The sequence below is a fragment of the Panthera tigris genome, chromosome D3 (assembly GCF_018350195.1).
Source record: "Panthera tigris isolate Pti1 chromosome D3, P.tigris_Pti1_mat1.1, whole genome shotgun sequence".
NCBI lineage: Eukaryota > Metazoa > Chordata > Mammalia > Carnivora > Felidae > Panthera > Panthera tigris.
In genome coordinates this window covers 40,862,629-40,880,795 of record NC_056671.1, presented here as the reverse complement: position 1 = coordinate 40,880,795, position 18,167 = coordinate 40,862,629, and the positions used below count along the sequence as shown (strand labels likewise).

Below are 18,167 nucleotides of genomic sequence, written 5' to 3'. Positions count from 1 at the left end.
CCAGTGGTCAAACTGTGGAATAGCAACTTATTTCTACTGAAATACCCATGACGAGGTAAAGAACACTAAAAAGTTCTTACTAGAACAAACTCATGATGAAAATACTTTTTAAAGCCTCAGTTACAAACCATTGATAACCTTTACCATAATTATTCTACAGCAAAGGAATTAACTCAAGTACATGTCCCTATCTTCAAGAGCACTCACGACAGAAGCCCACACACAAAGGACTACAGAGTTCCTTGAGCCAGAATGGCTCTCATCATCTATACTAATGAAGTTTTTCTTCTTATATCTGGAATTACTTAAAATTCACTGTTTACTTACGAAAAAAGGGACTTATATGCATTCTTCAAAACCAAGAGCAAAATTCCTCTTGATAATTCTCTGAGGTTTTTCAAACATTTACAATTTAACTGCTTATTGGAAAATGGCTAGTTTACTCAAGGTTCTAGTGTTTCGTTATATCCTCATACAATCCCCAACTCTCTGAACAGGGTAGCCAGTGACTATTTCACTTGAGCTTTGAATGAATGAAAAATCAAATGCATTTGGGTCTTTTCAGGAACAGAGGAGAAAAAACTGGAAGGGTCTCCTGAGGCCCAACTTAAAGTATCTTTCTCAAAGGTAATCTTGTTGACAACTTACATTTTAACCTTTAAAATTTAACACATTTTGCATTCTACTCTGATGCATCTATTTAATATGAAAAAAAAAAGTGACTGAATAAAGGTTTCTTCTACAAAATTCAAGGGTTAATTTATCACATTTACTCTAGGGCCTAGAATATCTTCAGTTAACATATCCCATTTTAGGGAGTTTGGGACTAAAAAATCTTTGAAGCTGAACCCTTCTGACACTAATGTTCTAGGTCAAACTTTCACCCAATATTCTGAGACCAGAGAGATTATACTGAAAGTTGTCAGGCTGTAGCTATCAAGTGTATCTGTTTGATCATTAAGATCATAAAGCTAAACAGCCCAATTAAGGATGAGAAGAATCATGGCTTGACTTGTGTCACCAATTCTGGACAACACTTCCAATAAAATAAAGCCAGAAACAAATGGGGAATGCTCTGCTCCAAATTCCCATGGCAGCTGCTTCAGTGGCTGTGGCTGTGTGTGTGGGTGTGTGTGCCCATCCACGTCCTGTTAATCACAACTGTTTCTGTTTAAATGTTTCTCTTTCTTTTCTCATTTCACCCTCTGAATAGCGGTGTGAAATGACCCTGTCGCCATGGTGACACTCAGAGATGACACCCTAAGTATATAAACAGTTTTCTGTACTAGGACTAGGTCACCCCATTTCACCTACACTCAAGAAATCCTGTTGAAATGCAAGCCATACTATTATCAAATTTAAAAACTGTAAATAATTTTAAAAGTGTGACACTTCTATCTTTTAGAAACAAATTTGTTGCTATAAACTCACTACTAACAGGAGCACACCAGTGTATCACACTGAGGCCAAATGAAGATACTTTAAAGGAAGTACAGTATTAGATTTCTCCATGCCAGGTCAAAAGTGAGATGGCTTAGAACTTGCCATAGAAAACTACGACAAATAATAAATGAAGTAAGCAAGACTTAATATCATTAACACAATCCAAAGAAAAATAAACAAAAATTCTAACAAATTATGAGATAAGCATCATGCAAGGACCCAAGTCAGTTGTACACTCACATTCCTTGGCTCTCAAGAGGAATTTCCCCTTCTTCAGCTAGTTTTGCATATATCTAACTAAAGATTTTCTGGACCACTTGAAAAACTGGTGATGGTTGTTTTAACTACTTTGTTGCTGTAACTGCACCTCCTTGAATTCCTTACAATTTTTTTAATTAAAAAAATACTGGTAATTAGCTGGTACTCGTCTTCCAGTCCTCTTCTTCCATCCATATAAGTGAACTGCTACTGTAATGTTGATTAAGTATTTAGAGACCAGGAACTCAGCAACAATCTCTTGGATATGTAGTTTCTTGAGGAAAATGTAAAAATTCTATCACACATAAAATTCATACAAATAATAATAAATATGCTAGGACCTCAAGAGAGAAGTGTATAAAAAGACATAACCAACTGACATCTCATATACATAACTATTACTGACAGAACCTGCTCAAGTTTTACAGCTGCTAGAGAAGCCAGGATATAATAAACCAAGGCTTGACTCCAGAGCCTTTGCTTTTAACCACTTCACTGATGTTTAATTTACAATTTGCTTGCTATCATACTGATAAACTTAAAGAAAATACCATCCAAGCAACTGGGATTATCATTTTAATAAAAAATCATCATGAGCACTACTGGGAAGAGTCATCCTGGTAGGACAAACAGGTGAAAGTATAAATTTTTATCTGTAGCCTTAAATGGGCCCCCAGTGTAATCTGGCAACCCTGCAAAAGGCTTGCTCTCCCAATTTGTTTCTTTTTCAAACCTGCAGGTTTCTCAATTTGATGGCATCTACCTCACCCTTCCCTTCCCATCAGAATATGCAGCATTTCATACTCTTGTATGCAGGTTCATTTGTGTTCTTCAGGAAATGAACAGCAAAATGGCTAAAATACATTGCTATGACAATGATAACTTTAGGAATTTCCTTTTACAATATTAAGAAAATTCTAATGCTATATCTATATTGATTACCAGATTTTATTCAACTGGCTAAATTTAAACTAAATTGAAAATAACCAGTACTCTTAGATTATTGTCTTTCAGAAATTCAATCTGCCTACTTCAACCTAAAGTTCCCCTAAGATGCATTAAGAGAAAAAATTGTAGTGGGGTACCTGGGTGGCTCAGCTGGTTAAGTGCCTAACTCTTGATTTCAGCTCAGGTCATGATCTCACGGTTCAGGAAATAGAGTCCGTCGTGGGGCTCTGCCCTGACAGCACAGAGCCTGCTTGGGATTCTGTCTGTCCTCTTCTGCCCCTCCCCCCATTTCCTCTTACTCTCAATACATAAATAAACATCAAAAAAAAAGTAAAAACTGCATGATCACTATCATTACTATATGGTCACAACTCTTAAACAGCACAGAAGTAGATTATTGTTCATCTCTCTGACATGCATGATCCACCAGATGTTGCTCTAAATGACTTGTAGCTATTGTGAAAACCCTAACCTACCTTAAGGGGTAAAAACCTTCCACCACTGAGCATAAAATGATGTATTTTGAGACTCTGAAAGTAATTTGAAAAGAAAATGGCGTTCCAAAATGTTGTAAGAATGATAGCATCATTGAAATGCATATACTGCACTGAAGTGGGCAGTGTACATTTATTTCATCGCATTAAGTTTTTAGTCATATTCCTTCACAGGAACATCTTTTATAGGAGTATCAACAGTTTCCTTATTCATTTGTAATGGAGCTCAAAGCTGAAGAACTTATATTAGATCTTATGGGTAAACTTTACACTTCACAATGTGTTGCATCTTTTATTTAAATAGTATTTTTCATTGTGAATAATGTCCATCAATTGTCATCATCCATCACCCCCATCTCAATAAGCACTGTGAGGATGCAGGAAAGAAATGACTATTTGCTCACATCCCAGGACAGTCTTGTATCCAATATCATACATGTAACCCAGAACAACAGAACCACTTCTTGTTTCTCCCTTCCCCACCACACATAGAAAGCATCATGTGGTTTTACAGAGACCTTACCACAGGCACCAGGTTCTCTAAATCACCTAAGAATTTCAAACCTGATTGTTAGCTTTTGCATGAGAGGTACCAGATTCAACATTTTGTGAGTATGCACACTTCATTTTTGGAGCTTGTATTTTTTTTTTAAAGAATTTTTAAAAGTTTATTTATTAATTTTGAGAGAGAGAGAGAGAGAGAGAGAGAGAGAGGGAGGGCGGGCAAGGGAGGGCGAGGGAAGAGAAGGGGCAGAGAGAGAGGGAGACAGAGAATCCCATGCAGGTTCCACGCTGTGGGCGAAAAGCCCGATGTGGGGCTCGAACTCCTGAACCATGAGATCGTGAACTGAGCTGAAGGTGGACACTTAATTAACCAACCAAGCCACCCAGGTACCCCAAGAGCTTGTATTTTTCTAAACCTACCTGAAATTCAAAGGAACATGACTGAGGTCAAAGCTGTAGCAATCACCTCTGGGACAGCATATGAATGCCAGGCCATTTCCTTATAACCCTTCAGGATACCATGATGAAATCAAGACAGTACCACAATTCCAGTTAAAAGGTGACTTTTGCTACATAAACCATTTGACCAGTCTCACACACTGCATCAATCAACTTTCAGTGACTCCTGTAGGTGGAGAGAAAGGTCTTCCCTGTACTGGTAGCATACGAATAAAAATCAAGAAAAAAAAAAGTACCAATCTGCCGGCTTACTTAAATGATGTCATAAAAGTGACCAGGAGAATTCCTAAGCTCCTGTAACACATATTCAGTTTTTAATAACACCTGCAATCTCTCTTACATTTAACTCTCAGAATGTAGCACCTCCCTCCCTGTTTCCCAGATCAGGAAGCACAAATTCACTACTTCTCCACTCTTCTCTTTGGAACTGCCTGGGTCTGTCTCAATTAAACAGAATGTGGTGACCATGAGGCCAGGAAGCAGGGATATGAACTCCTGTGCAGCCATGCAAAGATCCCACTCCCAACTCCAGGCATCCCATATTGGCCATATTTCCCAGAGGCTTCTGGGAAAACTGGGAGAGGCTGTGGAGATGGATGAGAGCCTTCCACCAAAATCCAATTAAAATATAACTCAAATTTCAGGCCCTGTTTTATTGTGCACAATTACTACTGGAACCCTAGTAGGATTTTCAGAAATGTTAAGGGGGGAGCTCCCTTTCCCGGCCTGGGAGGACATTTGGGTGGATAAAGGGAGAATCTGTGGAGACAGTAGCCATCGCCAACTGCACCACTATGAGAGCCACTCATCACTCCAGTTTGAGCTGTGTCCTAGTTTTACAGTTTTGCAAAACAAATGCCAGGTAAGGCTGAGCCACTTGTGTTATCACAAGCTGACTTGCACACTGAGCTAAGCTACTTCAACAAGACAGAAGGACTTCCAAGAACAAAAGCAATTCAGTGAAGCAACATTTGGAATGTTGGAAAATAAAACTTGTTTCGCTCACTGATCTGTTTAAAAGCAGTGCCTACTTTATAACATGTTAGGCACTATTCTATTCTGAGATCAAGCAATGAACCTGGTTGATGCACCTGCTCTTATAGCATTTAGATTCTAATGGAGAAAGAAGAGACAAGAAATAAAAAATAAAATTCTAGACTGGGATAACTATTACACAGGAAATAAAAGAGAGTGATGCTGCCAGAAAGTAAGGGAGGAAGGGTAGGCTACTTTTAGGTAAAGGGAATGAGAAGCCAAAACCAAGAAAATGTAGGATAGAATTTTTAAAAACAAACAAACAAACAAACTCAACCCAGGAAGGCTCACATCTGAAAAAACAAGTATAATTAACACGAAAGAGCATTAGAACCTGGCTGATCATACTCCCATAACTATGCCATCATAATATACTTAGGATTTACTTTCTCACAAGCCACTGCTGCTGTTCCTTCTTTAGTCATGTTGCCAACCTTCAAATTACTTTAGAAACAGAGCAAGAGTAGGAAAAAAATGAGGTGACTCAGATACTAAGTTATCAAACATTCAGGAAACCAGCAGAAATTTAACAGTCGCATAAATCTGAACAAAAACTGCAAACTGTAACCTAAAAATTACTTCCTGAGAGTTGCTTTCTAATCTTCAGTGAAGATAGACGTGACTAAAACAGTCTTTAAAAATATTACAATAACTAGACATTCTGTTAAACACAAAGGAAGACATACACTTTATTTTCATTCTCTCTTAAAAACCCAACTGTTCAGAGTTGAACTGTGCTGCCCCAAAAATGCTAAGTTGAAATTCCAACCCTCAATATCTCAGAATGTGATATTTGGAAACAGGATCTTTATGGAGGTAATCAGGTTAAAATGAGTCATTAGGGTGGGCCCTAAACCATCATGACTGGCTTCCACAGAAAAAGGGGAAATTTGGACCGAGAGAGCGAGAGCGCGCGTGCGAGAGAAAGAGAAATGGACAGACACACACACACATACAGAATTCCATGTGACCATTAAGGTAACTACAAGCCAAGAAATGCCAAAAATTGTCAGCTAACCACCAGAAATTAGGACAGAGGAATGAACAGATTCGCCCTACAGGCTTCAGAAGGAACTAACCCACCCTCTGGAACAGTGAGACAATACATTTTTCTGTTGTTTAAACCATCCAGTTTCTGGTACTTTCTTGCAATACACTCACTAACATAACAGTAAAGAAATTTAAAAGGGGTAACTCACAAGTATAAAGAATGGCTAGAGGCAATGACAGCAAATGAAAAGGGGTCAAGTTTTTAAAAGATGAAAAATGGATGGAGGAAAAAAAATGGAGGATCAGAAAGTAATTAAGTGCTTAAAAAAAAGAGCCCACATTGGTGGAGGTATGTAAACAAAACAAAACAAAAAAACACATTAGAACTACATAAAATTATTACAACTACAAGATAATTTCCCAGGGGGGTGCCTGGGTGACTCAGTGGGTTGAGTGTCCAACTCTTGATTTCAGCTCAGGTCATTATCCCAGGGTCATGGGATTGAGCCATGCATCAGGCTCGGTGCTGAGCACAGAGCCTACTTAAGATCCCCTCTCTCCTTTTGCCCTTCTGCTCCTTATCCCCCAGTCACACATTCTCTCTCTCTCTCTCAAAAAAAAAAAAAAAAAAAAAAAGATAATTTCCCAGAGTCAAAAACATGATTTTCCAAAATGAAAGTTCCCACCAAGTGCCCAGCACAAAAGATGAAGAGGTACCTGAACTGTAGTGGCCTCTATCAAAGGCAGCCACAATGGAAAGATGCCAATAAACAATGTTAAAGGCTCTGTGGTCTTCAAGGACAAAGGATTCAGCAATCACCCTGTGGGCATGGCTACAAAAAGCAGGATGCACACCATGCTCTCAATCAGAGGCACTGCACCCAATGCCAGCTACCTCCCGAACTTTTCAGGAGGACATACAGCTGCAGGTGATCCTGTCTGTGGGGTGAAGCCTCACCAGATCTGAGAAGCACTCATATGTTCTGAGTGTTTTTAGGCCCTCTGACCTACAGACACTGATGAAATACCTGCCTGCCAACCAGGCATGAACGTACAAAGCAAGGCCAGGACTGTGGGTTCACCGTGAAGCCAGGTGAGGAGGGCTCTTCCCAGTTGTTCCAGTCACTCCTTCACCATTAATGGTCCAGGGACCACAGCTGCAAATCACAAATGAAGGCACCTCATCAAAAGATGAAAGAGCGACTTCAAAAGGAGGTAAAGTTTCAAAAGAAAGAAAAGAAAGAAAGAAAGAAAGAAAAAGAAAAGAAAGAAAACCGGAAGAGAAAAGGAAAGGATACATAGAGTGGGAAGGAAAGAGAAACAGAAATTAAAAAGCTTGGGATTTCTCAACAGTAACAAATCAAAATTCTAAAGGAAAACTACTTCCATTCTAGCATTCCATAGCCAGCTTACCAATTAAGTATGAGGCTAGAATAAATGTCCAGTCAAGTAAGGTCTCAGAGTTGACCTCCTGTGAACCCTTTCTCAAAAAGCTACAGGAGGATGTGCCCACCAAAAATGAGGAGGCAGGCTGAGAGAGGAATCTCTAGGAAAGACTACCCAACAGAGGTGAGAAACTAATGGGATGCAGGTGAGGTGTTCACTGCCCAGAGCCCTGTAATTCTGTCTAAAACTGGGGGCCTGAATTTGTGACTGGTACTAAGAAACATGAGCCAACAAAACAATTAACTCCAGAAAAAACAGAAATTTGAACTGGTGAAGAAATTAAATCACTGTATATGCCTAGTTTTGAGCAACACTTGGTCATGAAAACATAAATACTGAATATAGAGAAAATAAAAAATTATGATATGATTACCTTGGAAGGACAGAAGGAAAAGTGTGTAAGGAGGGTTGTATGAGAGATGAATCCTCATCTAGCAAAGTAAGAAACCCACAGAGAATGTCTAGAATTGGAAAAACAAGCTGCAGTAGTTTAGGCATAGACCCATAGAAGAAAATCCCACAGGAAACAGGTAAGAGTTCAAAGAAGTTGTTTCTAGGAAGCAGTAGTCAGGAGTGAGGAAGAGACTGGTGCTTTTCACTATATATCTCAAAGTGCTATCTGAATTTTTAAACTACACTTCAAAAAAATACACTTAAAAATGTAAAAGACAAATAGCAGTATTATATGATGGAACTGTATGCTGAAGAATCCTATCTACAGGAATGAAAACTATTAGAGAAAAGAAAAAAACAAACACCAAGCAAATAGCTCTGTGGGGTTTGGTTTTGCTTTGCTTTTACAGGAAAACCTCTTTTCTGGCTCTCAGCATCAGCACTGAGCTTTAGGTATGTCTCATTAACAAGACAAAACAAATGAACCAGAAAATTTAAATATAGTAAAGTTCTTATTAAGTTGCCCAGTTCATTCACTTGGGAAAGGGGAATGTCCTAACACAAAAGCCCTTTTCATTCTATAGCAAAGATAATAGCAAAAGATTTAGCTAACAGTTGAAAAGGATGATCCTTAGAAGATTAAAAAAAAAAAAAAAATCCACCATTAACAATACAGGTTTATTAGTATTTTTCAACTAGTGAGAAATTTCATGTAATTATATAATCTAAAGAAATTTTAATAACGATCACGTACTAAAATTTATAGAAAAATGTTACAGACTTTTGAACTAGACAGCAAGAGCTTTGGGGTTTTTTTTGTTATGCATTTACCTGCAGTGTATAAAGGACAGCTCTGCTTTCTAGATACAAAAGACAATGTTCCACCTATGGGCCTAGGCAACAAAATTCACAGAATAAGAGATGAAATGATGGCAAAAATCACAAGGCTTAAATTTACAAACATATGTAGTGCATAAGATTTGGATACAAAACAGCTAACATAAAAATGCATTTTCTATTTTGACACTATAGAGATAAAAGTTCTGGGTCAAGGAAATTTTAAGCAAGCACAAACATCTTTAACTAAACATCATATCCTCATGCTAAAAATATAAGCAGAGATGTTCACTCCAAATATTTCCCTTGACTCATTTTTCAATGTTTTATTTATTTTTGAGAGAGCACAAGTGGGGGAGGGGCAAGGACAGGGGGGATACAGGATCCGAAAAGAAGTGAGCTCAGCACTGAATGAAGTCAGGAACCGCAAGATAACCTTAACAGGAGCCAAAGTCCGGACACTCAAGTGATTGAGCTAGCTACCCAGGTGTCCTCCTCTAACTCACTTAAAAAAAAAATTTTTTTTTTTTTACATTTATTTATTTTTGATAGAGACAGAGCACAAGTGGAGGAGGGGCAGACAGAGAAGGAGACACAGAATCTGAAGCAGGCTCCAGGCTCTGAGCTGTCAGCACAGAGCCCGACGTGGGGCTCAAACTCACAAACCTCGAGATCATGACCTGAGCAGAAGCCGGACGCCCAACCAACTGAGCCACTCAGGCTCCCCTCCTCTGACTCACTTTTAATCACTCATGTAGTACTCCTTTCTCAATCCTTACCTGTTTTATAAAATTCTGCTTCAAACAAGTCTATAAGCTACTTGTGCTATTTGCCTTTTGCCCCTGTGCCCCTCAACACTGGCATGTCTTGTCGGGTTAGAAATCCTAGCCTGCCACTCTTCCTCTAGACCTCTAGGTGGCTTCTGGCTCTGGTTTAATACACAGTCTCAGCTAGTCCTCAGAACCAGGCCATCAGTAGGTATTGTTATCTCCACATTACAGATAAGACAACTGATAAGCTATATGCCAAATGTGTAATCATGATTTAGGAATTCCTAACGGTCCATGAATATATTTGTTTCATAAGTTATTCTGTATTGAAGAATTGATAAATACCAACTTATCCATGTATTCAATTACAGTAGGTAAAACACCATTAAAATTCCATCACAAAGAATCCTGTCTGCAGATCTAGTTACCAAGCGAATCAAGTGATATAATGAAGAAAGTGCCAATTCCAAAAACAAATCTGTTCAAAAATGCAAACTCAGATACTCAACAATATTAGGGGTTTCACCTGGCCACCCACAATGTGATGAAACAAGGTTCCTACATGGATTAAGAGGCCAGAAGCTCTGTCCAATTCTGAAATGTTTAACTCAGGGCCCCTACTCACAATCAAGTTCCACATAACCCAGGGGTTATGGAGTGTAATTCTCATATCAGGAATAGTCAAAATTACCAAGGAAAATCCTTCAAGAAGACATCATGTTGGATACTGACATACCATGTCTCAAAAAGTCCAACTGAGCCCATTTCTTCTTCCCAACACTAAAAAGAATTGCCTTCCTCTCAAGCAGAGCCTGTGAACAAAACTTAGCTACAATTTAGGGGTCAGGTTTTAAACACCTGATCCCAACTCAGCCCAGTGATGTGCTCATATTACAGAAGGCAGGCAGATGATCATCAGCTTCATATTGTTTAGCTCATTCCTGAGCAGGCACCAAGTAGGTGTGGTGGAGTCAAATCACCTCCACTGTTTTCTTGGCTGGTCTTTCTCTCCTTAGAACAGTTGGTTTTTGCATATATAAATGATTCAGAGAAACCCAAGGCTTCTATGCAGCAGGTGCTATCCCTCTACGAGCAGTTTATAGATGCAGACATTAAGAATAAGTTCTCCAAGGCACCTGGGTGCCTCAGTTGGTTAAGCATCCGACTCTTGATTTCGGCTCAAGTCATGATCTCACAGTTCATGAGTTCGAGCCCCACATAGGGCTCCGCACTGATGATGTGAAGCCCGCTTGGGATTCTCTCTCACTCCCTCTCTCTCTCAAAAATAAATAAATAAACTTAAAAAAAAAGTCAGTTCTCCAGTTCTACCTAACAAAGTAAAAACAACACCCCCAAATTAGTTTTGGCATGTCAAGCAGATTCCTAAGAATTCTTACAGTCCCTTGGGCAGTGTGGTGGCATGGGAGCAGGGACAATGGAATGGGAGTGGGTGGGTAGGTCAATGCCAATACACAGGTGCATGCCTTTGACAAATCTCTTTCCGCTTCACTGTCTTCACCTAGAAAATGCAGCTACTATCTCTACCTTGCAGGGTTGTGGTGCCTCTTAGGAGATAATTTATGTAAAACACAATGCCTCAGCCAAAGAAAGTACTTAATCATGTAACTGTAATAATAATGATAACCTTTTACAGACATTAAACACCTCCTAGAAACAGTGTTCCTAAAAAATAGGCATCAGCACCATTTTACAGACTGAATCTCAGTGGATAGAGTATGCTAAAGACACCAAAATTCCAAATGTTTACTTTTCAAATACCACTACTTTAGGCAGGATATTTTGAATTGGTTGAACCAGTTAGAAAACCCTACAACAAAAGATCAATCCTTACTTATAAAGCATCTCTAATACACATTTTAAATTCTAAAATAGAGAGCTTTCTATTCACAAAATATTTAGATACTTCTCTAAATAAGTCCTGTTCCTTTGCAGTTCATATATAAACAGATGTTATGAATATAGTTATAATGTCAGATGAATAAGTATTACTGATCCAAAAAACACTGAGATTAAAATAATTTAAAAAATATAAAATGTGGGCAGATAATTTTGCAATATTTTACAAAGAAAAAAATAATTACACTTAGTATTGTAAAGGAAACAAAAAGTATATTTCCCATGGTTCTTCAGTAAGCCCAAACATTGCTTGACTTAAACTGGTTCGAAAAAAGGCACATCACTTCACAAAGACCACAAATTTACAGGCAACTGTTGGAGAAAGTAACATACCACAATTCAGAGAGTTCCAATTCAGAGTTCATAATTCACATCAACTATCTGATGGTTTTGCTGTCTGAGATTCCTTTATATTCAATAGATTATGCCCAATACCTTATAAGAGCTATTCACATTCTGGATACCTCTCTTTTAGAATCAGTAAATACCAAGTCTCTAGTACAGCTGGACACATCTATCTTGCCAGGAGCAACACATGTCACATCATAATGCACTGAATAGATTAGAACCATCATGGAATTGTACAATCCCATTGTTTATTCAGAGACATAATAAAAGCTTTTAGGTAGATTTCAATTCCAGATTAACCGGTCAATTTTTCGTTTGTAATTAAGATTCTTCCTATAAAAATAAAACATCTTACTATAGATATAAAAACAGATTTTTTTTTTAAAAAAAAGATGTTTACAACCAATTATCCCTTCCATTATACCAGAAATAGGTAAATGCAGAAATTTAGTTAGTCACTAAAGTTACTTGGTACCATATGCCTTTTTTTTTTTTTTTTGAGCAAAATCACTGATAATTACTTAGTTATGACCATCAAAACCAAATAATTTTTAAACCTAGATACTGGTACCCTTTGTCTTTGAAATACTATGTATTTAATCATGTTTCTTAAAACTTTTAGAATCCACATCTCTTTACACCCTGTAATGTTACTTAAAATTTCAACTAAATTCACGAGTGACCAAAAAAGTTAAAATATCAAAACAATGGTAGATAGTATGCCAAACCCTCAAAAAGTTTCCACTGAACTGCAAATACAACGTCTGTACAGCCACTCCAGCTCACTCTATTTGAGCTTTCTTCTGCACATCAACCTATGAAGGTCTGTCCCTTCCTCTTTCCCCTTGTAGTTACTTTTAAAATCAACAGATCCTATCCTCAGGACCATCCTAAAAAGTTGCTCGTGTTTCAACGTCCTTTCCTCCTCTCCTCAAATTCTACTTTTTCTACTAGACTCTGAACAAAAAGGCTAACTTCTTACCACTTCCATTCAACAATCCATCTCTTCCCTACTCCTCCCCTTAGTTGGACATTTACAGAAAAAAGGCAAACTAGCGCTACCAGCAGGTCACATGAAGTGTCTAAAAATTTAAAGACAATAGTTATTTACTCTAATACTGGTTAACAGCTAGAGCAACGCCTCCCACAGCCTAAGTTAATCAAGAAAAGCGAGTACTGAAGAAAATGATAAATGTTTGGGGCCAGTGGAGATGGGAGGGAGAAAACGGAAGTAAGAGAACAGAGATGGGAAACTTCTATTTCCTAAAACAGGTGAGAATGGATCACTGTAGATTCTTGAACAGTTAAGATACAAAAAGATGCCAGGAGTTGAAAACAACTTAGAATTTATAAATCACCTTAAATTTTATTTATACTTTGCCTCATTGAAAAAAATGATTAGAGGCTGTTCAGACAAATATATGTATTATTCAACAGTAAAATTAAGAGAGTTGGTACAAAAGTAAATATGAAATGAAATAAAGTCAAGAAACTCAGTTACTATTCACAAAATTAACTACAGAAGACTTTCCCTACTGTTCAAATATGCCAAAAAGTCAGATAAAGCCAATCCCCTAGCTATCCAAACATCACAAAGTGGACTTTTCTAGTGTTTCTCTTCCAAAGAAGTAGAAAAGCCTAATTTGGATGGTTCATGTTGAAAATCTGTAACACCACAGATAAATATAAACATCACATAATAAAGTTCTAAATTCAAAGATCACAAAGATAACTACACGGATTCTAAATGGACTTTTAAAAGATCTCTATGAGCCCTCCATTTTTCCAACGCATTTATGTAGTCTCTCAAATTATATATTTGACCTAAATAAAAGTTAAAAGATCCTCTTTCTAACACACAAGTCACCTGACTTTCAGCTAGACCCTCTTTGTACATAGGTAAAATGAAGGTAGCACAAGGAGCCAATGCTGTAACTTTTGTTACACTTTACAAGTTCAAGGATTTCTGGCTCCTTCCTCATTTTTTTAGTAATAATTTTAACACCAATCTAAACTGACAAATACAGGATGACAGAAATTTGGCATTCAAGGGCTTTAGAAGAAAAAGATTCTAAACTGTAGTCAGTGAATCAAATTTCTAAAATGTGTATCTTATCATTATTCTAATCCTAAAAGTCACATTTTGGGCTTATCTTGCATTGCAGCACAGCTTATCTCCTAACATTCTTTTTTTCTTCCCCTTCCTTCTTTATAGACTGAAAACTTACAGCAGAATCATCCAGTCTCAGCATTTTAGAGCAGAGGTGGACCATCTGGGCCAAGCTTCCTGTGGCTGGTCAGGAGAGCAAGGCGGCCAGAGGTGAGACCAGCAGAGCTGGAATGGCACCCCTAACACATAGGTTGCCACGGACTCTCAGAGATACCTAGCTGCTTCATCTGGACCTCCCTGGGTGAGCACACATTTGTCTTAAAGACCAAAGGAGAGTACACATGTAAAGCATTTAGCATTAGTAATAGTGACACTGTGTTACTAAAAGAATCAAACCGACAGCAGACAGCAAGGGAAGTGGATACCAAAAAGTGCAGTTCATTGTTAGCAAAGTCACCGAGGAATCTTCTTTGAATGCCTTCTGATACAGCCATAAAGTTTACTACTCCAGCCTATAATAATTATCTTCCAAGTTTTAATAAGACAATTTATATAGCATTCTGCCAACTAGAGGTTCTGCCTACCAACTACCTAACTACCTTGTGAGTTATTTCATTATGAAGAAGGCAAATGACAGTTCAGAAGACTCTGGGGCTCAGCCAGAAATACAACATCTCATAAATGAAGGGAATAAAACAGATAAAAAGGGGCTTTCAAAATAAAGGTCCCAACCACTGTCTAGCCATTGACTGGCTTAAGTTAATATGCACACACATACACACACAAACCGTGACAACTATTAGGGTCAGAGCAAAAAGGGTAGGATTTAAATTAAAGGCAGGTGGACTTAAATTAGACTTCAAGAAAAACCTCCTGACTTACATTACTAAGCACCTAAGAAAGGTAGCTGTATCTATCTCCCAACAAGACAAAGCTTCCAGCTAAGTGTTACCATGTTGCCTTATATGAGGAAATTACTTTAAAAAAAAAAAAAAAAAAGGCATACCCAGAGGGAATAGCTGTTGACACAGAGAACCAAGCTATATTTAAACTAAATATTAATATTTAAACTAAACATTGCAAAATGTTCCCTGTAATACTCATGAGCTTAATTTAACCTTTTACCACCTCTAATGCATGGCACCATCAGGATCATTCAACCAAAGCTCACAATTCAGGAAAGTTGAGTGTACAGGAAGTGCCACCAGCTCTCAGGTCACTGGTAAGGACACAAAGACTGACTGCTGCTTTCTATCTTTGTTCAACAGCCCTCCATGGAGATTCTTCTAAAAGCTGGCTCAGCATTTGGTACCAGGCACCTACCAGAGTCTGGCCTTCAAGGACTTTCAGTCTAGTGCAGGCGACAGTCCAGTCAGTAAACCAAAAATTACAATACAGGGCGATGAGTATCTTTATTGCTACATTCTTGGAGCAATGAAGGACACAATGCCCAGCTGACTCTCTTAATTGTTTCTTCACAGTAGCTTTACTATAGTGTTGAATGGTTTTCAAATGCTCCCGTTTCCAGTTCCTCTTAAACATAAAGCTTCTCTGTTGGCTCTCAACTGTGCCATCACGTTTTAAGACAGAATCTATCGTTTCATTTCTAGCATTCTAGTATGGCCGTCTCTGTCAACATTTGGACATGGAGATACTTCAGTCTGATATATCACAATCAACTGCATATTTAACTGGAAGGAAGAAGCCACACTCCCTGGCCAGTGCTCTTTCACAAGTGGCCTTAGGACTGCTTTTTATACACTGGCTGGGTATGGCCTGAGGTTGACTGCCCTTCATGAAAAGTGAGGATGCTGCACTAGGGGACCACGTGAATCCTTCCCCTGCACCTTGTGGGCCCTGTCTCTCCCCATCTCAGCATTATCTGCCATACTTTACATGCTTAAGCCGCTAAGATCAATATGAGACCATCAACATATCAACCATATGGGCCACTAAATGTGTATTTAATTTTTTTAATGTATTTTTAATACATTTTGATACAATTTTTTTTAAATTTGTATTTAAATGTATTTAAAATTTGACTTTGTATTGTCAAAGCATTATGAACCAGCCAGACCAAGTTTTAATAAACGGTAACACTTACAGAACATTTCTATTGGGCAGAGCTTCAACAGGGCCTCGTCTGACACCAAGATAAGTGACTCTTTTTCACTTTAAAACAAACAAACAAACAAACAAACAAACAGGTTTGGAAAAATAATCCCCCGATGTACCTTTAAAATTAGTATAGCGGTCTGTTAAGTAATACTTCAGAGCATTTCCAAATATTCAGAGTTCCAGCACTTTCTGCAAGGAAGGGTTATCTTTCTGCCTGTTCAGTATGCCTTCAAAATGTCATCCTAAATTTTCAACGAGAACAGTCTTAATTTGTTCGCAAGAGTGGAGAAAATGGTGATCCGCCGGGTTAAAAGTTGAGAGAGAAGCCCTTACTATATAAAACTGTATCTTAACACGTTCCATACAAATTGAGATTTACCGAGGGAAGGGGGGGTGTTGCGAAGGGAAAAATTACTCACACTTAGGACCGGGTCTACAACCTGGAGGTGGAGACACAGGGCAAACGAACCGCTGCAGAGAAATAACAGCAACTTCCCAGCCCTGGATTGAATGCGATCACGTGCCTCGGGCGCCCCCTCCCCCAGGGCCGGGGGCGGGATGGAGACGCGGCCTCCAGCCGCGCTTTCCTCGGCGTGCGCGGCTCGGCCAAGCGTCACTTCGGCCTCCGCTCCAGCCTTTACGCCAGAAACCCGCGAGTTGGGGGGTTCTGAAGTGACTATCACCTCGGGCAGCGGCGGGGGCACCCGCATGTTTCAGTCTTCACGTCCCCCTCCTCACGTTCACCCCGCACTCGCCGGTCCCAGCCGACCCCGCAAACCGGTCCTGCCACGGCGCCGGCGGGGCCCGCGTCTACGTGACGGCGGCGGCGAGGCGGGGGCAGGGGTCCCGGCCTCCGTCAGAGCGGCACCGCACCGAGTTGGCGACCCCAGCCGCCCCGAGCGCAGAGACGCGACGCCCGCCGCGGAGCCCGAGCCGCGGCGGCGGGGGGTGGGCGGCGCAGCGGCGCGAGGACCCCGGCTCGGCGCCCGCTTACCTGCGTTGGCTCGGCTCCCAACCCGCAACGGCGCCCGCGGGCGGCCGACGGGAGGCGGTGGCTGGACGGCGACGGTGAGGACCGGCCTCGCAAGGCGGGCTCGTCGGAGGCTGAGGGGGCGGGGCCGTGCGAGGACGCGCGCGAGGCCCAGGCGCCCGCCGCCGCCGCTGCCTCGGGAGCCGCCTGGGCCGCAGCCGAGCCGGGCGGCCCTCATGAATGGGACGCGGCGGCAGCGGCGGCGGCGGCGGCGGCGGCGGTAGCCGAGGGGCGGGCGAGCGGGCGGGCGGCGCGCAGGCCCCTCCCCGGCCACGTGACGCCGCGCTCGGCCGCCGCCTCCCGGCCGCGCGACACCCTAGCGGCCTCCCTCCCTGGCCAGCGCCGCCGAACGCGCCGTGGCGGCTGCTTGTCTCCTGCGCTTCCCGGCCAGGGGGCACTGCCTCTTTCTTGCGCAGGGCAATGCTAGGGATACTTTTCTAAAAAAAGTTTCTGCTAGTCTCCATGGCAACCATGTGGCGCGTCACGTGGAACTTAGAGCCCAACTGCCAAAAAAGAAGTATTAAAGTGCAAAGAAAGGTATACAGTTGAATGCTTTTTAATCCACTTTTGATCAACAGTAGCTACTTCGCCAGTTTGGTTATTCTCCCCACCCTTCTCCTCCCCAATCCCATTACATATTTTAAAATACACTTTTTTTAAGAAAGGGATTGCCGAAACCATATTACCGCACACGGTTTTTATCTTTTTGCAGCCTATTATTGAAAGTTATGAATGGAAGTATATGTGTTACTTACAAACGTCAGTTAGTTTCTCAGTACGCATTCTGATAATGATAATTTATATAACTTTGAGGATCTTGGAAAATAGGCACTAATGTAAAGCTCCTGCGTGGTGAGCCCAGCGGCTGCACAATTTTTTTCCCACAGATGGAGTGTGGCTGGGTTGGGCTGGGACCCAGGAAACCGGCTTCCAGTCTCAGGAACCCCCTGTGGTTCTGCAGGAGGAACAAGGGCAACCACTTCCTCATCTAAGTTCCTTCGGCCTCTTTCTCATCAGCCAAGCTTTGCCCCATCCTTAACCAAGGCCCTATGAAGACTAGATAGTTT

General features: G+C 40.5%; 1 protein-coding gene across 1 annotated transcript in view; it reads right to left on the bottom strand.

The window, feature by feature from the left end:
* The window catches only part of LPIN2 (lipin 2), an 82,835-nt gene extending 65,587 nt beyond the window's left edge, over positions 1-17,248 (bottom strand). The window contains exon 1 of the mRNA XM_042962955.1: positions 17,065-17,248. The gene's annotated coding sequence lies outside the window, so the exon portion shown is untranslated. The remainder of the gene's footprint in view (positions 1-17,064) is intronic.
* Between the last annotated feature and the right edge of the window lie 919 nt (positions 17,249-18,167).